This window comes from Callospermophilus lateralis, chromosome 8, assembly GCF_048772815.1.
Source record: "Callospermophilus lateralis isolate mCalLat2 chromosome 8, mCalLat2.hap1, whole genome shotgun sequence".
Lineage (NCBI taxonomy): Eukaryota > Metazoa > Chordata > Mammalia > Rodentia > Sciuridae > Callospermophilus > Callospermophilus lateralis.
The window spans coordinates 87713252-87739659 of NC_135312.1; the positions used below are offsets into that span (position 1 = coordinate 87713252).

A 26408-nucleotide genomic window follows, 5' to 3' on the forward strand; every position below is an offset into this window, starting at 1 on the left:
ATACACACATATATATGTACATGTGTATACATATGCAGGAATCACTAGTGTGTTTGTATCTTGGTAACACAATTTGGTAGATTTCATTCCTCAGCACTTCCCTATATCCTCCTGTCCTCCCTCTCTCTGGATCCCCTTCCTCTGTTTCTGGTCTTCCCTTTTCTTGAGATTGTCCCCTTTTTTTTCAATGCCTTTCCCTACCTCTACCCCTGTAACATCCCTATATGAGTGAAAACATTTGACTCTTGACTTTCTGAGTCTGGCTTAAACATGATGTTTTCCTGTTTCATCTATTTATCCACAAATGACATAATTATATACTTTATAGCTTATTGACTCTCTATTGTATATGTAAGCCACATTTTCTTTATTCATTCATCTCTTGACAGGCACCTAGGCTAGTTCCATAATTTGGCTACTGTGAATGCTGATGTTATAAACTTGGTATGCATGTATCTCTACAGTATGTTGATTTTGATTCTTGAGGACAATAGCTGAGCAATAGGTGGTTCCATTCCTAGTCTGTTGAGGAATCTCCATACTGCTTTCAAAGTAATTGTGCTGATTTGTAGTCCCACTAACAATATATACCTTTTACTCTACTTCCTTACCAGCAATTGTCATTATTTATGTTCTTGATGATTGTCATCCTAACTGGAGCAAGAATATGTGTTTTTATGCCAATACATGCTATTTTATTACTACAACTTTGTAGTATAACTTGAGATCAAGTGTTTTGATGCCTCTAATCTCATTCTTACTACTCAGGATTGTTTGGGCTATTCTGTCTTTTTTTCTCCCATATGAATTCTTGAACAATTTTTCTAGTTCTGTTTATGAAAAATGTCATTGAAATTTTCATGGGGATTGCATTGAAACTATAGATTGCTTTTATAATATGGCCATTTTGACAATATTATATCTGTCTATCCAAGAATATGGAAATCCTTCCATCTTCCAAGGTCATCTTCAATTTCTTTCTTCAGTGTTCTATAATTGTCATTATAGAGGCCTTTTAGAATTATTTTATGGTGGGGGTGGCTATTGTGAATGGAATTGTTTTTCTGATTTCTTTCTCAGCAGATGCATCATTGGAATATAAGAAAGCTATTGATTTTCATATATTGATCTTTTGTCATTATACTTTGCTAAATTTGTTTGTCACTTATTAGAAGTGTTTTGGGGGGAGGGGTCTTCTAAGTATAGTATCATGTCATCAGCAAACAGATATTTTCAGTTCTTCTCCTATTTGTAATCCTTAAATTTCCATCTCTTGTCTGATTATTCTGACTAGAGTTTTAAGAACTATATTGAGTAGGAGTGGTAAGAGTGAACACTCTGGTCTTCTCCAGATTTCAGAGGAAAGCTTTTAGTTTTCTCCATTTACTGTGATTTGGACATGGGGTTTGTTATTTATAACCTTTATGATGTTAAGGTATTATTTCTTCCATCTCTAGTTTATTCAGTATTTTTAAAAAATATTTATTTATTTATGTATCTTTAGTTTTAGGTGGATACATTAGTTTTTTTTTTTAATCTTTTTAAATCTTTTTTTTTTTAAGAGAGAGGTGAGAGAGAGAGACAGAGAGAGAGAGAATTTTTAACATTCATTCTTTAGTATTTGGCAGACACAACATCTTTGTCTGTATGCGGCGCCGAGGATCGAACCTGGGCCGCACGCATGCCAGGCGAGCGCGCTACCGCTTGAGCCACATCCCCAGCCCCATTAGTTTGTTTTTATGTGGTGCCAAGGTTCAAACCCAGTGCCTCGTGCATGCTAGGTGTGCACTCTACCACTGAGCCACCACTCCAGCTATTCAGTATTTTTAACATAAATGGAAGCCAGATTTTGTTAAAGGATTTTCTGCATGTATTCGGATGATCATGTGATCTTTGCCCTTAATTCTATTTATGTCATGTATTCTATTTATCAATTTGTATATGTTCAACCAACCTTGTATTCATGGGATGAATCCAGCTTGGTCATGATGTATAATATTCATAATGTATTTTTGAATATGTGTAGCTACTATTTTATTAAGGATTTTTTGCATCTATATTCATCAGAGATCTTGGTCTATAGTTTAACTTTCCTGGATGTATATTTATCTGGTTTTGCTATCAGGGTGATACTGGCTTTGTAGAACAAATTTGGGAGTGTTCTTGAATTTCTATTCATGAAATAATTTGAAGAGGCTATCTGGTTGTAGGCTTTTCGTTGTTAGAAAGTTTATTATTACTGCTTCAGTCTCATTACTTGGTATTGGTTGTTTAGGTTTTCTGTATTCTCTTGGTTCACTTTGGGTGGGTAATATGTTTCTAGAAATTTGTGAATATCTTAGATTTCCCAATTTATTGGAATATATATTTTCAAAATAGTCCCTAGTGATTTTCAGAAATACCTGTATTGATATCTCCTTTTTCATCTCTATTTTTGTTGATTTCAGTCTTCTTTCTCTTTTTGTTACTCTGGCTAAGGATTTATCAATCTTTGTTGATATCAAAAAAACCAACTCTCTTTCATTGATCCTTCTTTTTTTAATTCTCTAATTTCTGAATTTAGTATCCCTGTATCATACTGGTTTTGGAATTAGTATATCCCTGCTTTCATGGGCCTTAAGGTGTATCATTAGATTCTTTATGTGGGATCTCTCTCTCTCCCCGCCCCGACCCTTTTAGTGTACTTAGGCACTTATTACTATAAATTTCCTTCTTAGAAATGCCTTCATAGTGTCCCAGATATTCAGATATTTTTGGTACATTGTACCACTATTCTTTTTTTAAATTAATTTATTTATTTGTTCTTATTTGTTACACATGACAGCAAAATGCATTTTCAGTTCATAGATACAAATGGAGCACAATTTTTCATTTCTCTGGTTGTACACAAAGTAGAGTCACACTATTCGTGTCTTCCTTACATGTACCTAGGGTAATGATTTCCTTCTCATTCTATCATCTTTCCTCTCCCCATGCCCCCCCTTCCCTTCCTTCCCTTTTGCCATGTCCAAAGTTCCTCCATTTCTCCCAAGCTCCCCCCACCCCCATTATGGATCAGCCTTTACTTATCAGAGAAAACGTTCAGCCTTTGGTTTTATGGGATTGGCTTACTTCACATAGCATGATATTTTCCATTTCCATCCATTTACCTGCAAATGCCATAATTTTATTCTCTTTTAATATTGAGTATTCTATTGTATATGTATATACTACAGTTTCTTATACATTCATCTATTGAGGGACATCTAGGTTGGTTCCATAGTTTAGCTATTGTGAATTAAGCTGCAGTAAACATTGATGTGGCTGTGTCACTGTAGTATGGTGATTTTAAATCCTTTGGGTATAAACTGAGGAGCAGGATAGCTCTGTCAAATGATCATTCCATTCCAAGTTTTTTAAGGGATCTCCATACTGCTTTCCATATTGGTTGCACCAATTTATAGTCCCACCTGCAATTTATGAGTGTGCCTTTTCCTCACATCATCACCATCACTCAATGTTGCTTGTATTCTTGATAACTGCCATTCTGACTGGAGTGAGATGAAATTTTAGAGTAGTTTTGATTTGTATTCTCTATTGCTAGAGATGTTGAACATTTTTTTATGTATTTGTTGATTGATCATATATCTTCTTCAGAGAAGTGTCTGTTCGGTTCCTTAGCCTGTTTATTGATTGAGTTATTTCCTTTTTTTTTTTTAGAGTTTTTTGAGTTCTTTATATATCCTGGAGATTATTACTCTATTCAATGTGCATGTGGTAAAAATTTGCCCCCATTCTGTAGGCTTTCTATTCACCTCATTGATTATTTGTTTTGCTGAGAAGAAGTTTTCCACCTTGAAACCATCTCATTTATTGATTCTTGTTTAAAAAAAGGGGGGGGGGCGCCTAATTCAACATGATAAAGATTTGAGCCTATTTTTTCCTCTGTTAGGACCAGACTCTCTGGTCTATTTCCTAAGTCCTTGATCCACTTTGAGTTGAGTTTTGTGTATGGTGAGATATAGGGTTTAGAGTTTAGTTATCTTTTGCTACCTATGGCTTTCCAGTTTTCTTAGCACCATTTGTTGAAGAGGCTGTCTTTTCTCCATTGTATGTTTTTGGCACCTTTGTCTAGTATGAGATAACTGTATTTATGTGGGTTTGTCTCCTTGTCTTCTATACTGTATCATTGGTCTACAAGTCTATTTTGGTACCAATACTATGCCATTTTTGTTTACTTTTGCTTTGTAGTATAGTTTAAGCTCTAGTATTGTGTATCACTATTCTTGATTGATTTAGGAATTTTTTTTTATTTCTCCTCTCATTTCTCCTATGATCCACTTCTTTCAAAAGAGTATTATTATTCAATTTCCACATGTTTATATCAATTTCTAATTTTATTCCATATGACTTGATAAGATGCAAAGGATTTTATCAGTTTTTTTGAATTTGCTAAGTCTTACTTAGTGACCTAAAACATGGTCTGTTTGAGAAATGGTTCTGTGAGCTTCTGAGAAGAAAATGAATTTGACTGTTGTTGGATGAAATATTCTATAGATGTCTATTAAATTCATTTGATTTATAGTAATATTTAGGTCAGAAGCATCTTTATTGGTTTTATGTCTGTATGACCTGTCTATTGGTGAGAGGTGGGTGTTGCAAACACCTATATTGGTGTTAATCTGAGACTTATCCTGAAGAACTGTGTGTTTTATGTAAGTACATACACCAACATTTTGGGCATATATATGTAATGTAATTACAGCTTCTTGTGGTATTGTTCCCTTTACTACTATGTAGTAACCTTCCTTATCTCTTCTGATTAATTTTTGCTTGAAATCTTGTTGTTGTTCAGCATGAGAATAGCTACTCCTGCTTATTTTTAGACTCCAATTGAATGAAATATCTTTTTCAATTTTGTTATTTTCAGTCTATTGGATGTCTTTACCTTAAGGTGAGTTGTAAAAAGCATGTAATTGAGTCTTGTTTGTTGTTGTTGTTGTTTAATTCACTTTGCCAATCTATGTCTTTTAATTGGAGATTTGAGATTTTTTACATTTAGAGTTATGAAAAGATGTTTATTATTTCCTATCTTTTTGGTTTGTTTCATTATTTAATTTGGTTTTAATTTTCATTTATTTAACTCCTCTTCTAGTGAGCTTCATCTATTTGGGAGCTCTAGGATTTGTTTTTGAATTTTTCTCTTGTGTGATATTTCTTGAGGTATTTTCTGTAGTGCTAACTTAGTGGTCATATATTCTTTTAATTTATCCTTCTCTGGAAAGCTATTATTTCTTCTTTAATTCAGAAAGAAAGCTTTTGGTTGGTAATTGTTTTTGTTCAGAGCTTCAGTTATCTCATTTCAAGCTTTCTTGAATTTCAGAGTATGATCTGAGAACTCACAATTTGTCTTATTAGTTTACCTCTAAATGTTACCTGATGCTGTTCATCTTGTAGTTTTTATTGTTTGATTCTTATTCTCTGTTAGTCATTTTGATTATCATGTGTCTTAGAGAGGTTTTTTTGGTTTTGTTTCATTTCGTTTTTATTTAGTCAATTTCAGGGTCTGTATGCAACCTGTATGTGGATATCCATCTCATTTCTCAGACTTAGAAAATTTTCTGCTATTCTTATTATAAAAGGTTCTAAATGCCATTGTCCTATATACGTATGCCCTCTTTAATCCCAGTGACTTAAGTTTGGTCTCTCAGTGTTGTCTCAGAGTTCTTGTGTAGTCTGATCATTGTCCTTTTTATTTTTCCTCCTTCTTCTTTATTTCTTACCAAGTGTTCAAGTTCATATATCCTGACTTTGCGTCCTGAAGTTCAGTTTTCTATACAATCTAATCTGCTAATGATCCTTTCATCAGAATTTTTTATTGAATTTATTGTGTCTTTTATTTATCAACCTTTTGCAGTCTTTCCTGGAAGTTTTATCCCCTTCAATATCTGTGACTTCCTTTATGGAAGATTATAAATTTGGGAGAGAGACTTGTTTGCCTGTTGCTTCATGTTTTCAGAACTCTTATACTTGTACATCTGTTGAGATGGATTACACTTTCTTTTTTATGAAGTGGTCCTTTTGTGTAGTTATCTCTTTTTTAAAAGTGCTATGTTGTTGGTATATTAATTAGAGGAAAAACTGAGGTAGGAAGGTAAAAATTGTTTAAAATATTCTAAACATATACAAAGGAAAAGCAGAGAGGTAGCCAGTGACAGTTATAAATAAAGAGGAGATAACAAAAGAGATTAGGAGAATTTAGCTATTAGAAGGAGAAGAAAGGAGAAAGCATAAAAAGAGAAATGAAAACAAACAATACTCAAACAAAATTAAACAACCCAACCCTCCAAAGACAAAACAAAACAACAAATGGGTTAAAATATCTATATCTATATAGTTTTAGATATATCTCCATTAGCCAGTCTGCGTGGCAGGAACACACACACACACACACACACACACACACACACAGAGAGAGACACACACACTAAATAAATAAATAATATTAAAAGAAAAATATCTAATTAAAAAATGAAGGAATTGTCTTCCCTGTAGCAAAACTGTCAGCAGGGATGGATATTCACTCCCTATGCTGGATTGCCCTCCTTTCTGTTTCTTTTTTGACTATGTTTCCCTTAGAGAGAGCAAGGGCTGGCAGCAATTAAATCCATCCTCTTTGTGTTGTTCACCAAGCTTTGTGTAAGAGTGGCCTAGAACCAAAGCTGGTTGTAATAGCTTTCAGCGTCCCTTCCTACCAGTTTATGGTATGATATAATCGGAAGTACTGACCATTGGAGTTTTTTCCAAGCAGACTAGATCAATGCACTCTTAGGGCAGGACTGGTGCAGAGTAAATGGGAAGTTCCAGCAGTTGGGGTTTAGCTTTAATCAGACCTTTGGAACTTTGTTGGGTGGTATATGCTCCAGAGAGGTTAGATCAACACACCCTAGGGCAAAGTAGATGCTGATCTCTGGTGGGCATCTGAATGTCAGGAGCCTCCCAAGAATTCCACTCCTATGGCAGAATAACTAACACTTCATGTTCTTGCGCATGCCACTGCCTGTGAATGTTCTCTTCCCAGGATTGGCCTTCAAAAACAATATTGACTACCTGTTCAGCTTTTGGATCCTCATTGACTGGTCCTGTGAGCCACCAGGACCCAAAGCAAAAGCAAGTCACACTCCCCTCTATTCCCTAACCTGAATCACTCTGTACACAATCTTCTGTGTGCCCACTTCATTTGTGTCCCACCAGTCAGACTCTAGGCCATACATCAGGGACTTGCTGGGACAGCATGACAACACCTGCTATGATTTTTCAGGGTCCCACAGCAGCAAGCACTCATCCAACATGGCCACTTCAAGGTGCCTCCCCTTCTCAGCTCTCTATTAGCCAGCCTAGAAATGAAGCACTTGTCAAACACCAGTTCACTGCACGGTCTCTGGCTCAGCTAAGTTCAAACTGTTTCTCTGTTCCATAGGTTCTCACGTGCCACATTTGGTCACTGTATTTCTTTTTCTCCCTGTATTACCTTTCCACTGGCACCAAAGGCCTGGCTCCAATATGCTCTTTCTTGTCCTCTCTTCAGAGCACCTGAATTTCTGTTTCTCTACAATTATCTTACTATCCAATATGGAATTTCAGTGAATTGTCCTTGTCACCTACCTCACTGACAAGCAGGACTTCTGCTGCATAAATCCCAAGCCACAGAGCCTCTAATCCTCCATCTTTCCTTCCTTCCAATTTTATTTAATGTATGTTAATCCGTAGATTTTATGGGAAATTTTTTTCTAATTAGGTGTTTTGCAATAATTCACACTTTTTATCTCCTTATATTCTGATTTTTCATGTTTTTAATGTGTGAATACATCCATATTTTCACATTTTCTATCACAAATTATATTTGTTAAATACACTTATTAATATGGCTCAGTTCTTCATTTAATACAAAGAAATATTAGCTGTTACCATCTCTTCTTCCAGAAATCTGGATGATAAAGAGGAAAACACCTCCATGAATACACAGAAGTAAGATTACAATAAATTTCAAAAAAAAAACTTACTGAGAAATAAGAATAAGAACCTAGTAAATAAACATTTGCATTATAGTTTTCCAAAAGCAGAATAGGCCTGTACAGGAGAAATAAGTTTTGAAACAATAGTAAGATTCCATCAGAAGATATTATTACCATGTAGTTGATTTTGGTGTGAAAACTCACTTGTCAGCTAAGGGTTATTCTAGATAACCTATATGATAGCTTGAAACTTGGAAATGCAGCAGTTTTAAATAAGAGCTTACAGTTTTCAAATGCAAAATTATACCCCTTTATTACAGAATAACATAAGTTAGAAAGCCATTGGCATTATTTTTTAAGGAATTATGATGGCATATGATGAGGGGAAGAAGAATAAGCATAAGAATTTAAATGAAATTGGGAGTTTGAGATTTTGAGTAAAAGTACAAGAGAATTAATAACTACTGAATAATTTGGTGTCTACCAGAAAATATACGTGATTAATGTAGATATGTCACTTAATCCTCACACAAACCACTAAAGAAAGTACGATAATTTCTATTTTCTAATAGCATGAAATTAAGCCCAGAAAAGGATTAATAGTTTAAATAACTAGTTAATAGTAATGCCAAAATTGAACCTCAAGTCTTTATAACATCATAAGTCCTCTTTTTAAAATTAAAATATAATTATATATACCATAAATTTCACCCCATAGTGTGTGCAATTTACAGTGATTTTTTACTACATTCATAAGGTTGTATTACTGTCACTACTAATTCCATATTATTTTTATTGCTTTAAAAGTTGCTGCATATCTATTAGCAATCATTTCCTACCTCCCTTCAACTTCTTGCAAACTCTGATCTATGTCTCTATCAATTTATCTATACATTTCATATAAATATAATCATACAGTATGTGGCCTTTTGTAATTGCCTTCTTTCATTTAGCATGTTTTCAAAATTCATCCATGTTGGGACAGAGGTATAGCTCAGTGGTAGAGGCCTTCCTTGTTTAGCATGTTCTAGGTCCTGGGTTCAATCCCAGCACCACCAAAAAAACAGAACAAGAACCAATATTTATCTAGGTTGCATCATGTTATCAATACTTTATTCCTTATTATGTCTGAATTAATATCCATTTTACAGATATACCATATATCTGTTTTCATCAATTCATCAATTAATGCACATTTAGCTTATTTCTATTTGGGGGTTCTTATGACTAAAGCTGCTAACAATATTCCACGTACAAGTATTTGAGTACTTACTTTTAGCATACTCACAAATGGATTCTCTGGATTGTCTAATTCTGTGTTTAACTTTTTGAGGAACTGCAAAATGGTTTTACAAAGAAGTTGTATTATTTTACATTGCCCTCAGCAACTTATGAAAATTCCAGTTGGTCTGCTTTCTATCTAATACTTGTTGTCAGTTTTTTTTTTTTTAATTAAAGCTCACCTACTAGATTTGAAGTGGTTCTTATTGTGATTTTTATTAGCATTTCTCCCGTGATATTTCAAATCTTCTCATTTGTTTATTGATAATTTCTTCAACTTTGAAGAAATGTTTATTCAAATTCTTTGTTCTTTTAAAAATTCAGTTGTCTTTTCGTTTTTGAGAGCTGTGTGAGTTTTTATATGTTCTCAATATAAGTGATTTATCAGAGATATACATGAAAATATACTCATGTATATTTTCCCATTCTGCATTATCTTTTTACTTTTTTTATAATGCCTTTCAAATAAAACAGCTTTTAATGTTTCTGATACTTAATTTCTAACTTGCTTCTCTCTTATAACTTTAAGATTTTTATTTGCCCTTTTGAAAATTTGATTATTCAGTATCCAAATGTAGATTTTTTTTTTAGTTTTTCCTACTTGGAGTTAATTGAACTTTATGGATGTGTAGATTGTTTTTCATTAAATTTTGGAACTTTTTATTATCTATATATCAATATGGGTGATATTCTCCCAAAGGTTGCTTAGGCTATATATATATATATTAATATATTTTTGTTCTTTTTCTTTTCTTTTATTTTCCCTACCCCCACCTTCAGAGAGATTCTTAGGCTGACCTTGAACATAAGATCCTCTGGTTTTAGCCACCCAGGTTTCTGGTATAACAGGCAAGAACTACTGTGCCCAGGTTATTCATTCTTTTTCTTCTCTGGAATTCAGTGGAGCTGTTTTCTTACTCACTGATCTTACATCTGCCACATCATATCTTATGTTGAACCCCTAATTTCAGTCATTGTACTTTTTTAGCACTAGAATTTCTACTTTGTTCTTTGTATAAAAAGTTTCTCTTTCTTTAATGTAATTCTGTATTTAATGAGACATTATTCTTTAGACATACTTTCTCTAAGTTCTTTAAACAGTTTTCTTTTGTTCTTTAAAACATTTGATTTAAAATCTTTGCCTGTTAATACAGCATTCAACTTATTTGTTGAAAATTGAAATTTTTTAACAATTTAGGACTTAACCCTTTTAATTTTAACCTTAATTTTAATTTTAATTTTGAGACAAGATCTCACTAAGTTGCTGAGGCTGGCATCAAACGTGCAATCCTTCTGTCTCAGCCTCTGGAGTTGCTAGGATTACAGGTGTGAATCACTATACCCAGCTAAAAATTGAATATTTTAAATAAATATAATATTATACTTCTGGAAATGAGATTTTCTGCTCATTGCTAAAAATTGAGCATTTGGAGTTAATCTTATTTGGAGTTAATTGCTCATTTAGTGCTCAATTTTTTTTGCTGGGGGGATGATGATTTTTATTGTTGATAACATTGTTTGGTGAATTTTCTGAATTCTGTGTAGTCTATGTTCTTTGTCAAGTGTGTCCACTGCTTAGTTAGCTTGATGGTCATATAATGATTAGATACAGATTTCCTTACTTGTCTCTATATAGTAAGTGGTCCAGACTCTGCCAAGGCCTCTAAGTGTATATTGGGACACATCTTCAATACTCAGGCAGCAATTCTGTCTTAGCCTTCACATTCTGCTTGCTTATAGCCTATTGATCAATCCATGAGAACTTAAAGCTTTTCAGTGTGCCCAGTTCTACATCTTTGTGGATGACCACCTAGATTTACATGAATATATCAGAACTTGCATTTTTTTTATTTGTTTGTTTGTTTTGGTATGCTCTTTAGTCCCTTTCATCACTGTTTAATAATTTTCATTGTAGAGATCTTTAACCTCTCTGGTCAGATTCATTCCTAGGTGGTGGTGGTGGTGGTGGTGGTGGTTTTAATCTTTTAGAAATGTATTGCTTGCTTAATTTGTTTTTCAGTTGGTATTTAACAGTGTCCTTTTTAAAATTTTGTTTTCATATCCTTCAACTTTACAGAATTAGTTTTATTAATTCTATGATAAACACTCTATGAAAATAATGAATTTCCCATCTTTTTCTATATCGATAAGAGTGTCATTCTTAGAATTTAATTTTATCAAATTCTTATTGTGTATTTATTGGAATTTTTTTCCTCTTTTAATTGGCAATATGTTACATTATTAAAACTTCTTATTGGTTCTTACATTCCTAAGATTCACTCTTGGTCACTTCAAAAAAAAAGAAAGAATGCATACTACATTTAGTTTGCCAGCATTTTATTTTTTTTTTTTTTTGTTTATACATCTATATTCATAGATGAGATAAATCTATAGTTTTCATTTCTTTTGTTTCTTTAATTCTTAATATTATATTTATTTCTCCAATTGTCTGTTTTCCTTTTTAAATTTTTTTTAGTTGTTTATTTTATTCATTTATTTTATTCATTTATTTAAATGTGATGCTGAGAATTGAACCCAGTGCCTCACACGTTTTGTAAGAGCTCTACCACTGAGCCACAACCCCAGCCCCCATTGTCTGTTTTCTAATCAGAGTATAGTTTAGCAATAGCCTATTTCTTATAGATTGTGAAAAACATATTTATAAAGCCATCTGACCAAAGAGTCTTTTCATTAGGGAGGCATTTGATCATTCATACTTTCTGACGCTGTTTTGGTAAGTTCATCTTATTCAAAAAATATTCCTACTTAATTCATATGATTTTTTTTCTCAAAATTTGTTTTTAAAACCACCTATTTTGTGGAACTTTTTTGTGTTCATGTAATTCTTTTAGAATTTTTTTTTACCTGAGGTTTTTAGCTCTTTCCATCATAATATATATATTTGAAGATTAATAGCTACCAGGAAATTAGATAGAACAAAGTAATGTATGCATGCCCTATAAAAAGTATATTCATTAAAATTAGAATACTCATGTTAAAGTTTTTATATGATATATTCTTTCTTCAGATTCTTTAACAGATTAAAAATGGTTTTTTTTAAATTGGAAAATGAATTTTTCAACTTTCAAATAAAAGTTTGAAAATGGCTATAAGAAGAAATTTAAGTTTAATTTAGTTTATACATGTATCTATTTTATGTATTTCCTGAAGCAGACTATTATACTAGAAAAAAGACATGAGCTTTGCTGCTGGATGGACTTGGTTTCAAATTTCAACCTTGCTTTTTTTTCATTGTTTAATCTTGAGTAATTCACATAATCTCTCTAGTTTTCTTCTAGTAAAAGTGAATAGAATTATAATAATACTTATCTGGCAATGTTATTTTAAGAATAAAATATCTAACATACATAATTAACATACTTAATCCAGTGTCTGTTTATTACAAGCACTTAAAAATAGTAACAATCATTATTACATGTTTAGTAACTAAAGTTTAAAATTTTCAACTTTGCAAACTACCCAAGAACTTCGTAACAGTCTCCTGTATCTATAATTTATACAAAAGAATGGATATTCTGGTATTCTCTTTCTCTTTAGCAATGTTACTTGTATTGCTTTACACTTAAAAGTCAGCAAAAACAGTAAGAAGAATTAAGAGTTAAGAGAGGCTACCTTGCCAAATAAGAATCTTTCTGGCAGGTTTACCTTAGTAATTTTTAGTTTAAAATTTCACTTTGACCTTTACTTCTTCGTTTTAATACTATTTTGATTTTCAAACTACTAAGGAATGGCCAAAAGAATTATTTCATCTAGTGCCAAGGTCTTTACCATCTAGTTTTTCCTTACATAGCTAAGAATGTACTTGAGAATTCTGACCATAGCTGATTAATTGAAGAAAATTATAAGTGAAGATATATATCATTTTGATGGATAGAATGAAATTCAGTTTTTGAGACTGAATGTATTTTGGAAAAAGATTGTGGTAACTCTATATTTCTCTATTTTAATCACCACACTGTTTATGAATAGTAGAACTTAGTTGCATACAGTCTGTGACTAAGCAAGAATTATTGTTACATTTATGAAAACCTGATTATGAACACATATATTTGCCCAGGATTTTTTAATAAGTTAAATTTTATTTTTTCACCTAATGGTAACTGGTTACATATACTGTTATTATAAATAATGTGACATACATTGAATTATTTTCAATTTATTGCATATGCTTGAAATATAGATTAAATATGGATTTAGTGTAGATAAAATCTTTATAACAACACATTTTTGTGCTTTTGGTTGAATAACTTCCAAAAGTCAAATATAAACACCAGTCTATAAAGTTTAATCTCCGTAATACACAACATACTTTTTGTAGTTTGAAAAGTTAAAAACAACACTACAATGTATTGTAGTTTTAGGATGCTCAAGTACATTATTTATCTGCCCCTAAAAAAAATCTCTAAGGTAAGCATTTTTATGTTCATTTGAGAGACAAGGGAACTTAGATTGCTTAATTCACGTTAACTTATACATTACTATTTTATCTGTAGTATAAAAATATTTTCCTAGTAGCTGGATGGTATGGCACTTGCCTGTAATCCCAGCTGCTTGGGAGACTGAGGCTGAAGGATCGCAAATTCAAAGCCAGCCACTGGAACTTAGCTGAGGCCATGTCTCAAAATAAAAAATAAAAACTGGCCTGGGGATGTGACTCAGTCAATAAGCCCTCTCTCTGCTGAGTTTAATTCCTGCTTCCCCCCAAAAATTCCCTCATTCATTGAAATGTATGTATCAATACATTAAATTAATACATTACAATACATTACATCATACATTACAATCATAGCTTTTGAAGCTTTTTGTAATGTTCTTCATTTCTCTAGTTTGTATGTTTACATATGCCTACACAATCACATACATAGCTACATTTAAATAAGTTTTTCCAGTAAGGTATAAGGAAAAGCACAGTTATGTGATCTCTTTTTATTATACAATAAAATATGAACCTAGAGGAAAACTGAAAATTCTCTGCTAAGAGTATTCTGAGCAGTGTTTGTTTGAAAACAGAAGTTTAGCTTTGCATGTATTCTTTTTACTATTTGTGTTCCAAAACCATTATCTAATAATCTCTCCATGAGCAATCTGGAATTTTGTAGCACTTTTATTAAGATATAAAGATTGGAAATCTTTATCTTAATAAAGGCTAAAATGTGTCGGCCCTGTTGAAATGAATAAAAATAAATGTTTTATTGAAAAACATTATCTTTTGAAATTTGGTTTTTCCATAATATTGCATAATTTGTTCCTATCCTCAAAATACAATTAATGTAATTTTAATATAAGGAAATAAGGGTTGGTTGGATTTGGATATAGGATATCAAAAGATCTTGATTACTTGATTGAAAAATGATTTTCTCTCTCTAAACTTCAAGTTTAGAGAAGGAAAAAGCCAAACAAATTTCTAGACAGAGACTTTAATGCATTCCTTAAGTTCTATAAGTACCCTATCCAAAAATTATATTTAAAAATTAGACTTATGTGGGGCTGGGGTTGTAGCTCAGTGGTAAAGTGCTTGCCTCACGTGTTTGAGGCATTGGGTTCCATCCTCAGCACCACATAAAAATAAATAAAGATATTATATGTTCATCTACAACTAAGTAATAATTTTTTTTAAGTTAGACTTATGTAACAATCATATGAGTAGACTAGATAGGACAGGAGAGTTGGAGGGGAAGGGAGGGGGAATGGGGTTATAAATGATGGTGGCATGTGATGATCATTATTATCCAAAGTCATGTATAAAGACACAAATTGGTGTGAATATACTTTGTATACAACCAAAGATAAGAAAAATTGTGCTGTGTATGTGTAATAAAAGTTGCAATGCATTCTACTGTCATATATTAAATCTTAAGGGAATGTTGATTGTGTATGTGTATTTGGATAGTGAAATGTGAGGATTGTGTCATTTGTCTCTTCCACAGTTTTGTAGTCTTCAACATTCATATCGCCTATATTTAACTTGTATAATAAAACATGAATATATAAATTGAATATATATACAAATATGTAAATGATAGATAATAAGTCTTTTATGGCAGGCATTTCTCCCATGAGAATTTCTAAGTTCTCTACACAGCTCTCCCACAGAATTTCTAGCTTCTTTACACAGCCCTATCAATATAAGATTCTCCATTTTGTTTTCTTGATTTGATGTTTGTTTAAGTTGTTACATGTGTAATTACTTTACTTTATTATGAATCTTAAGACTACTTACAGCATGAATTATAGAAAATTATCTGAGTGAAAATTAATGGAAATTCAAATGTTTTCATCTTTCACACCAGTGCATTATCTAGCCCAGACTCTGTGTGTGTGTGTGTGTGTGCGCGCATGTGTGTGTGAGTGTATTCTTGAGAACTATCCTAGATTATTTTTCATTTAAAAATATTGCCCTAATTTGAAAATATATTTTTACTTTCAAAAGAAGAGGTAAGTGGTGTTAATTTCATTTAAAATATTCCTGAAGGTATTATATTTTTTACAAACTCAAAAAAAAAATAGAATTATGTAACAATCATATGAATTGGTCATTGAATGGTAAAATACTCTTATGCAGTTTGCATTTTTATTCATTTTTATGTTTTTTAGTTTTATTACATTTTAATTATGCATAATAGTGGAGTTCTTCATGACATATTAATTTACACATATAACATGAATTGTTTCACTTCATAATATTAATTTTAAATTTTCTTTTTTAAACTGTGAAGTAAATGCCAAACATATATCTTTTGTATAATACATTTTTTCACATTTTAAATTACAGATATACAAAGGATTATATGTATATAATACCAACATTCTATTAATTCTAATGAAAGAAAAAAGTATAAATTATACAAATAAAAACATAATCTAAAAATATTTGCCTTAAGAATATATTTTGTATAGTCTCTATGCTTACGAACAAAATATAGTATTTAGAAGATTTGATTTTAGTGGCTAAAAAATTATTGAATATTTGATTCAAGTACAGCTGATTCATTTTCTCTAAAAATCTGGTGTTAGTCTAATGGGGATACTCCGAGATGTGATTTGATGCTTTTCTCTTTCAGCTTTTAGATTTTTTTGTGTGTGTGTTGTACCTTTGACATTTTAACTATAATATGTTGTGGTAAAGATCTTTTATGATCCTATCTAGTTGGATTCAATAAGACTCCTACACAAGGATATTCACATCTTCCAAAAAATTAGGGAAGTTTTCTAACTTTTAAGTGTGCTAAATTTTAGTTCATTGAATAGGCTTTCTATGCCATTAAATTTTTCTCCTTGACTTCTGGTATTCCAAAAATATGGGGTTTTGTTTATACACTGGTGTCCCCAAAGGTCTTGAACATTGTGTTTTTGTTTTGTTTTCCTTTTTCCCCATTTTCTTTTATTTTCTTCTTTTTTTTTTACATGTCAATAGATTTTATTTAAAATTTGGCAAACTGATTAAATTGAACATGATATAAAATGGAGCTACAGAAAACTTGCTGGTCATGATCACAGAATTGATCTGGCTATTTCTATGGATCAAAGACAGCTGACAAATAAGTTGGACACTAAAATCACAAAAGTGATAAGAACCTTAAGATAGAACTTTGTGTTGTGTTATCAGAAATATATCTTTTAAAAGCAAAGATGATTTTATTGAGGTCATTGAGTAAGTTGGTACAGAGAATGAGAGTCTGAAGCTTCCTAATTTGGGAATCCCTTTGTCAAATTCACAAACTCAATCTTGCTGGCAAACATGATTATTATATTTATTAATCAACACTCAGATTCTCTTCTAAATACATACACAATTTGGTTAAAAAAAACTAAGAATAAATTCTTTAAAAAAAGGAATAAAACAGTATAAATTTGTGTGCTCCACTACATGTGGTCTCTTTCATTCTCCATCTTCTGACTCCTTTAATAGCTTTTTTTTTCTTTTTTTTTTATTGGTTGTTCAAAATATTACAAAGCTCTTGACATCTCATATTACATATATTAGATTCAAGTGGATTATGAACTCCCATTTTTACCCCAAATACAGATTGCAGAATCACATCGGATTTTCTTTTTTGACTGTGAGATTTCAAAAGATCTGACTACAAGTCTTCAAGTTCAGATATTTCCTCTTCTCCCTGATCTAGTTGTTGCTATGGCTTTCAATCATTTTTTATTTTATTTTTTTACTTTAGTTCTTTATTTCCAAGATTTCCATTTATTTCTTTTTCAAAATCTTTATCTTTTTGCCAAATTTCTCATTCGTATGTGGCATTGTCTTTCTGATTTCATTTAGTTGTTTATCTGTATTCCCCTTAGATCTTTTTTTTTTTTTAATTTTTAGTTGTAGTTGGACACAATACCTTTATTTTATCTTTATCAGCTATTTCTTCCTTATCTATTTCTTTGGCATCTGTTGCTAGAGTTAACTGTGTTCTTTTGAAGGCATATTATTACTCTTTTCTCATTTCTTTTACTCCTGCCTTGATATTTATATATCTCATGGTTTAGTTATCTCTATTGCTTTTATGGGGTAGTTATATTAGTAAGTGGCTTTTTTTCCTGAAGATATGTTCTGGAGTGTTGATTTCTAAGGAGTATTGACTTTCTTTCTAGCTGGGCACCATAATGTAGTCTCCTTATAGCTTCTTTAGCTGTGATTGAATGAATTTGGGTAAAGTACATAGCATGGCAGTCTGAGAGTCACACTGTCCCTGTGAGCCATTCAAGAGTAGGGACATTGTAGCAATTCAGGCAGGTGTGATACTGACAGCATTGTGTGTAGGAAGCTGACTTTGGCTGTTCATGGTGGGAATGGCAGCCCCTATCAGACAATGGGAATTTCTCCAGACCTTGTTGATGCTAGCTATGCCACTAGCAAGGCCTCTGTTTCTAGCCACAATAGTGGTGAGAGGCCTGCAACATTTGTCCTTTGACCAATTAGTGGTGTGGGACTAGATACTGCATGGAGAGAGGCAACGGCAGTAACCAAAGCACCCTCTCTGTGGTACTCACCTAGTTCTGACTACAGTGCATGGTCATACAGGGTGTGAGGATAGTGTAGCAGAGGGAAATATATAGGTAGAGTGATAGCAAGAACCATTGTGTTTCTGTCTATTACCAGTAGTGCAAGTCTGAGTGCCAGATTGGGGCTTTTGCTAGGCAAATTCCACTAAGCTCTCTTTGGCCATGCAGACCCAGGGCAGATGCCTGGAGCTAGGGCGTTTCTTCCCACAAATCTTTTATCTATTGCCCCAGGAGCCACAGAGTTACTGAAAGCACCCCCAGCATGCCCGTGTAGACCAGGTAACCACAGGAACTGCGATGCTTCCTTCCTACCTAGTCAATAACAGGATCTTGAGTATTGTGCAGGGTGATGACCTAATGGGCCTGTGCCTTCAGTTCTGTAATTGACATGAGTCCACAGGCAGTGGCCACACTTTTGGTCTCATAGGGTACTATCTTGATCTCTTGGTTTTCAAGGGTGGCAAACTCCATTCTCCTCCATGTGGCAACACCCATCCCCTACAAAGTAGGGTACTCAGTGGACTTAGGTCATAGTCAGTCTCCTGGGCCAAGTTGGGTTACAAGGAAATTGCCTTAAAGCTATGGCAATAAAATATCTGTGAAGCCCCAGTTATAGGAACATGCAGAGGTTTCTGATCTTGAGAATAGTCCAAATTCAGATAATGGCTCACTTCTCAAGATGGCTTCAGGCTACAGCACTCCGGGTGTACACTAGATGATGAAAACATTTTCCAAAACAAAGCTACTATCCAGATTTCAGGTTTACTTACCTAAATGGGCTGGAAGCCTGGGAGCATTGTGAAACTTTCCCCTAGCTAGGATTGCCAGCACCTGCACTAATAGAGTTTACTGAGACCACACTTTCACCCTTACCTCTCAAAGGAGTCACTCCTCTCCCTCTGTTGTGGAGCTGGGGTGGCAGATGTTAGAGTATATTTTTCTTTCTATAATGTTGTTCTTGGTCTCTGAAACTTTCAAGGTTCAGTCTCTTGCTGATTTCCATTGTTCTCCCACAATCACTCACCTCAAAAATGTAGTTATACACTTAGTTCTTCTTTGTGAATGAGGAGGTAAGTGCTGGGGCCTCTATTTTCCCATCTGGGATCCTCCTTCAAAAATATCATCTTTTAGACCACAAGTAAATTTCAGAAAGTTATATTAAGTGCCAACAATACTGACAACATTTTAATGTAAACAATTTTATTAGAAACAGGTACCTGTTTTTATTATAGAATAGTTATTTACACTCTATAAAAAATAACCAGTATCTAAATTTAAGAGAACTACACCATAGTATCTACAGTATCCACTATTCATAGAACACAGATAAGTGTGTAATTTTACTGTGAAACCTTAGCTTTCTATATCTGAGCTGCAAGGTTATTTTGCCACAATTCATGAGGCACACAACATTTTTGGATAAATATACAGTTAAAATACAAAATAATAAAAATCAAAACAAATCTTATAACTCCTATAAATAATAATTTAAAGATATTAAAAATGGAAAATATTTGTTTTCTTACTTTTATAAAGAAGAAAATCTAAAATTAAAATTCTAGAATATCTAGAAAATATGTTCTGGATATCAGAACATGTTGGGTATAGCAAATGTAGATATTTCTATCAGGGACAATGGTTCATGCCTATAATCCCAGCTACTAGGGCAGTTGGGACACTAGGATCACAATTTCTTGGCCAGCCTCAGTATGGTTTATGGATACATTAAGAAAAGAGCCATTCTTATATTTGGGCCTCCAAGGCCTAAGTCAGTGCATACCAAATAGTGTATTATCAATATGTGTGTATTTAGTTGAAGTAACTACCATAAATAATGTTATACTAGTTAACCTTTAGTTGAACAAAGCATTTGGATAATTAATGATAATCCCTTACTCACCAAGTATGCTAGCTCTGTCTACTTTTTATTCATGGCATGCATTATGTTTACAATTATATATTTATGTGTTCATTTGTTTTATCATTTACTCCTCCATCAAGGACCCAGTAGAGATTAGATCTTATTCACCATGGTATCACCAGTGCCTGTTAGTTTATGGCTTATAGTAGATAACCAATGAGTATTTTGAATGTATTAATTGAAATAGTTAATTCATTACTCCATAGTTTAGTCTTTTTTAAGATTTTTTGGGGGGAGGTGCCAGGAATTGAACTCAGGGTTAGAGATAGGGTCTCACTGAATTGCTTAGCACCTCGCTTTTGCCAAGGCTAGCTTTGAACTCACAATCCTTCTGCCTCAGCCTCCTGAGCCGCTGGGATTACAGGCATGGGCCACCATGTCCAGCTTGTTTAGTCTATTTTTGATAAGACAATGTATCTGAGAAATTATTCTTAAAATATGTAATATCTGTTGAGAATGCAAATTTGAGGCTCCATGCACACTCCATATCTATTAATCAATCTCAAAGGGTTGGATTCTAAGCCAAGCATGGTGGTGCACACCTCCCAGCAGCTAGGAAGGCTGAGGTAGAAGGATCTTGAGTTCAAGGTGAGCCTCAGCAATTTAGTGAGGCCCTAAGCAACTCAGTGAGACCCTGTCTCTAAATGAAATATTAAAAAGGGCTGGGGATGTGACTCAGTGGTTAAGCATCCCTGGGTTCAATCCTGGTGCAAAAAAAATTTTTTTGAAGTTGGCTCCTAGAATTTATATTCTTACTGAGGTCCCTGAGTGAGTCCTGAAAAGAATATTCACATAATTTTCTCTTGACTCTTGTCCTGAGATGTAAGTAGACATATTTGTTTATAGAGATAATATATCTCAAAATATTCATATTTATGGGTATAGTTCTTATTTTCATTTGTTTCATTTTATTTTATTTTTACACCGGCCTACTTGTTTTGGTATTCAGGCCTAACCTTTTGCAACAAGTTAGCTTTCATGAACAAAAGCTATAAATCCGTTTCATTACTTAATAGTTTCAGCCTGTTCACTCTCTGAGTCTTCTGGGGGCTGGGAGTGCTAGGGTGTCCAACATGCTAGGCCAGTGCTGTACCACTGAAGTACATCCCCAGCCCTGAGCTTCTCCTTTTGTCTTTACTGCCAGCAGGCAGCCAGTTTTCTTTTCTCCTTAGCTCTCCCAGGCCTTCTTGCTGCATTTTGTGAAAGCAGTTTCTAATCAGCAGTACCAACCCACAACACTGGAATTTCCAAGGTCACCCATGTGGAAATAAATTAGAGTATGAAATCCATCTGGACTCAAAAAATTTAGATTGCTTACTCTTACTGATGTTTTTTCTCTCTTGAAATCAGCAACTGTAACCTCATTAAATCAACTCAAAGTATGTAGTGATCTAATTGGCAACTGTGGGATATTAATACATGAGTATGTGTGAGAATGACTATAAACACAACTGTCATATAACATGGAAGCATTGGGAATCTAAAGTGACTGACTTCTCCCTCCTAAAAACTTAAAGACATGAACAATTTTACTTCAAGAGAAGAAATGAAAAGAAGCAACAACAACGACAACAAAAAAGTGATGGATTAAAAAGCCAAGAGAAAAGACAGTGATTTTTTTTCCCAAAGGAAGAAAAAACTTTCTTTTTCTTGCCCACTTTCCCAGGCAGTGAATTTTTACTAAGTATTATTCATTCAGTGGGCATTTGTTGAGCATTTATTACATTCTAGGTGTTGAGGGTTTTTGTTTGTTTGTTTGTTTTCCATAATGTGAACTGCATCTTTTCCACGTACCTGCTAATTATAAGTATGTGAGTAAAAGAAGTTGGGACAACATCCTGAGTTCAGGTGAAGAAAGAAAAAAAAAATGGCCCTGCCATGCCCCATTATGGACTGTACTATTCATTCTCTAAACTCAAATGTTAGCTACTTGTGTATAGAGTTGGCAAGACTTTTTATCATTTTAGATAAAGTTCCTTTCCCACAGCATATCAGTTACAAATTTGGCATCTAATTTAATTCAACACACCAGAATACTGCTTTTGGCAGGTGGGAATAATATATCAGTATAGGACAAAAAAATTTTAAAAAAACATGTATCAGAATGTAAAAGGAACCAAACATTGTCTCAAATTCTTTGGAGAGGCAAGTATAAATTTTGAAAAATGTAACATAATAACTGAGGGATGATTCTTATTTCCAAATGAAAAAAAACTGTAAATTAATGATACATGTTTATCATTGCTTTTTATTCATAAACCTTCATATATTTCTCTTATAAAAAATCTAATTGTTGGGGTTAGGGTTGGGACTCAGCGATAGAGAGCTTGCCTAGCAAATGGGGGCACTGGGTTCGATCCTCAGCAGCACATAAAAATTAAAAAATAAAGGTATTGTGTCCAACTACAAAATATATGTGTTTTAAAATCTAATTGTTGTTTCACTGTAGCAGTCTGACACTTAGAAAATGTAAATGATGTTTGCCACCACATTTTAAAACATTTACTATTGAACTTTTAATGTGAAATTATCTTGGGGAAACCAGAATTTGTTATCCCTTAAAATAGAGATGATGATATTAAAAATGTTTTCTTCCTGTAAGATAGAGAAATGCCTAGGTTTTCTCATCCTAAATCATCAAATAAGTAAACATCACTCTTCTGATTTCACTGTGCACAAGTGTCCTCTGTATGGAAGAGTGCTCTATCAATTCAGCAAGTGAAACAAGCATAGGGAAAATGTCCAGAGTTACACAAGTATTGCACCATTGGTGTTCTAGGCTGTATTGTACTGACAATGATTAGCAGAGGGAGAGGTGAAGAGGCAAAGAAAGAAATGTTTGGAAATTTTGATGGCAGGGCTGTTAGGATTGGGTTCTTGATAGGAATTACAAAAGAAGAAAATAATATGAATTATTATTGTCTTTGGTGAAAATAACAATTGTCATGATGTAGCACAGAGTATCCTACTTAGAATTTCCAAAACTGGGAGCTGAACCTATCTGAGACAAAGGCACACTTCCCTACACATAGAAGAGCTATGCCTTGTCATAGCTTTAGCATATCCACATTGCAGTTGCCAGAAAGGCAATGCTGGTGACAGTTTTTATTCCTCTACAGCCTGATTTAATTCAGTATTGATTTGAGACAGCTTCTGTAGCGATGTTTTCCACCAGCAAGTCTATAGAATATATTTTCTTCATGAAGAGTGATGGGTACAGATAGTGTAATTCCAACTAGATAATGAATATCTGGGGTGTTGCACAGAGGTCTTTCTTATGCAACCTCAAAGTTCAGGGATGTCATTTCATGTATCACTGACATTCCATGGCATTTAAAGTGAAATAGATTCTGGCACAATTTTACAGAAGGGTTAGCAACAACAGACACAGTTATTACCTACAGGATTCAGCGAATCTAATGATTTTCAGTTTCCAGGATATAAATATCCTATTTATTCAGCCATTCTCTTAGCATTTCTTATAAAATACTCAAATAAACAAGTTTTATTGTATGAGATTTGATAATTATATATAAGTTTACTACATTTTAAAATTTTAATTAAAATTTATCTGAAATTTTAACTTATTAGCCTGAATTATACAGAATCTAACAAAGAAGAGTACAGAATGTGAAAGGAAAAGGCAGTTTTATCTGCAGCATCCTCATATCTGCTAGAGAATTACTGCTAAAGGTTATTTCTTTGTTCACTCACACCCAAAATGAGTAAAATTCTCCCTAAACTTATTGCAAAGTACACGTATCTGAATTATAGGTTACTGTTCAGAAGTCGTAGAGAAGAAATTAAGCAAAACACTCACTTAACAAAGATATGATAAGCTCATAGAGTCTGGACAGATTTGACTTAATATATTTTCAACTTTTATATTTTCAAATGGATAGCTTAAAATGTTTATTTTCTTGGATAAACTAAATAGTTCTCAATAATTCTAAATATATCTTTATGGTAAACTAGATTCCCAAATGTATTTGTGATTTTTTAATATCCTTTTTTCAGTTACATTTGTCTTTTGTAGTTTCTATCCTTTCTAGTAACAAAAGGTTATTAAAATTGTAATCATAGTACTCATTTGATGATATATATATATATATATATATATATATGTATATATATATATCTTAGAATTGTTTTACCTTTGTTCTTAATATTTGGGGGAAAATAATTTTGCTATTTTTATTGTTACTGAATTAAATTTATATAGATAAGTAGGGAAAATTAGTGTCTGATATTGAGAGGGGTTTTTCCCCCCGAGAACAAGATACATTTTCTATTAATTCATGACATTTTTTTAAGTTTCTTTGTGACATTGTAAAGTTTTCTTGCATATTTGTTTGTGTTATTCTAGCTATTTTAACCTTCTGTTGTTATTTCTGGGACATTCTACTTCATTATATTTTCTAGCTGAATTGTTTTTAATATAGAGATATATTGTTGATTTTACAATTTCGTGTAGTAATTCAGAGTACGGACTTTCAGGTCTTTGTTACTAGCACTGACAGACCAGATACATAAACTTAAGCAAGTCTCTTGACTTTTCTATGCCTGTTTGCTTGTCTTTAAAATAGGAATAATGATATTTATTACATATCTAAAAGGGCTGACAGGAGGATCAAATGAGTAGAACAACTGCTGGTACATAGTGAATACAAGAAAGTAAATACAAAAAATGTGTTTGCTGTAATCATTATCATCATTTTCAGCCACCTTACTGTTCTCTCTTTTGAAATATTTTTGCCAGCTGATTCAGATTTCCATTTACAAATTTATGATAATTTTGTGTATTTTTTCCAATTGTATACATCATATGTTTTTCTATAATTTACTTGTTTCACCTTTTTCTTCAGAACAATATTAAATAATGATGGTAATAGTGGGCTTCTTTATCTTACACTTGGATTTAATGGTAGTGTCTTTAGTGTTTTGCTGTCTTTGGATTTGAATGATAAATTTTACTATGTTATAAAAGTGTCATACATTATGATTTCTTAAAAAATTTTATCAAGTATGTTATTTACATCTTGTTTTGATGATCAGTAGGAGGTAAAGATAAGCTATGACTATTGACTACTGAAATTTGCCTGTGTTTTATTTCACCTTTCATAATCAGCTTTAAGTCTAGACTAAATCCTGATATCTGTTTATGTAAAAGGAGTCGTTCTTATCAGAAACTGCCAAACTTTTTGTTTAAATTAGTGTTATATTTGAAGTCCCTGCTCATAGCTGGTGTGAAATGATCACAAAAATTCATAGAATAGGCAATTTTGTGATTTTTGAGTGGAAATTGGAAAAAAATATTTATAAGACTCTACAAATATAGAAACTTTACTGAAAATTTTGGAAAAGTGATCATTGTTTCTAGTAATAAGTAATTTACTTTTGTGAAGATGCTGCTACCAACTTATGTAGCTTTATATGTCCATTTGTCATTTGTTGGTTCTTTTCTTTTTCAATACTGGGAGTTAAACCAGGGACACTATATTGTTGAGCTACATCCCCAGCAGTTAAGTTGCCAAGGCTGGACTTGAACTTGGGAATACTCCTGTCTCAGTCTCCCAGTAACTGGGATTACAAGGCATACACTACTGGGCCAGCAGTTAATTCTTGATTATATGTAGTATTCTTATTATTATTGAGACTTAAGTAGCCTCCTGTTTTTTAACCCATAATTTATTATCAGGTTTTACAATTGAATAGCTATTTTATTTCTAGAAATAAAATACTTATAAACACATTTTACTGTCTCTGGCAATATGGTCCAAAAAAACAAAAAATAAAAAAACATTAGTGAATATGTATGTTCAGAATAAATAAATAAATAAATAAATACACACACACACACACACACACACACACACACACACACACATATATATACACACACACACACACACTTTATATAGTATTTTAAAGATTTATTTAACTACCAAAAAATACTATCCATATTTTTTCCTTGGGTTACCTTCTTATTATATATTAAGTTATATTAAGCCAAAAGAAGGATATGAAGTTTTTTTAACTTAGTAATCTTAACATCAAATATATCTAAAATATTGCTATAATTCATCTGTAGCATTATAATTGATAATTTTAATTACAATGGCTATTTTATTTAACATACTTTATGTACATAAAACAGTTTTAGGTTTTCTTTTGGTTTTCTTTTT

General features: G+C 32.7%; 1 protein-coding gene across 2 annotated transcripts in view; it reads left to right on the top strand.

Annotated features, from left to right (window-relative positions):
* The window catches only part of Tbck (TBC1 domain containing kinase), a 237430-nt gene that overhangs the window by 144598 nt on the left and 66424 nt on the right, over positions 1 to 26408 (top strand). The window lies entirely within an intron of this gene.